We start from the raw sequence: 582 nt of genomic DNA on the forward strand, positions 1-582 counted from the left end.
TGGATTTAGGAAGATAAAGGCATTATTTTTTATTACTGAAGTACCGCAATAAGCACCGAAAGGGAACCGAAACCGAAACAAAAGAACCTCGGTAGCACCGGAACCGCATCAGATCCCATCGGTGCCCAACCCTATATATGATCATATACATGGATATAGTTCACTCTGAAAGGCTTAAGAAAATCATGGTAGGGCCCCTTAAAAACACAGAAGTATTTTCCCACTTCTACCATGGTTATTTACACAAGAAATACATATTCAATCGTTTTTTGGTTCTTTAATCTTGTCATGTTTTGGTTTAGATCGCTTTTTCACATAAAATGGACTCTTTGATCCTTCGTCCCGTGGGTTGTCATGGTAACACAACAAGGCATCGCAGAGACTTGACTGCAGCAACAAAGGAAAGCAATATATGCTGATCATCAGGACAGGTTCAATAAAGCATCAGTTCAGGGGGACAGTTAACCTCTTACTGCTTGTTTTAGTCCAGACGATGAAAGAAAAACGTTTTAAAGTCTGCGCAGTGATACAGAGCAGTGACCTGAACTATTTTTTTAGGTCTGCTGTTTTTTTTTTTTTTTT

The 582-nt window shown here is 39.0% G+C and overlaps 1 protein-coding gene across 4 annotated transcripts in view; it reads right to left on the minus strand.

The window, feature by feature from the left end:
- Nucleotides 1–582, minus strand: part of LOC112138538 — a 34,482-nt gene that overhangs the window by 30,321 nt on the left and 3,579 nt on the right. The gene's annotated exons all lie outside the window — the stretch shown is intronic.

The sequence above is a fragment of the Oryzias melastigma genome, linkage group LG10, assembly GCF_002922805.2.
Source record: "Oryzias melastigma strain HK-1 linkage group LG10, ASM292280v2, whole genome shotgun sequence".
Lineage (NCBI taxonomy): Eukaryota > Metazoa > Chordata > Actinopteri > Beloniformes > Adrianichthyidae > Oryzias > Oryzias melastigma.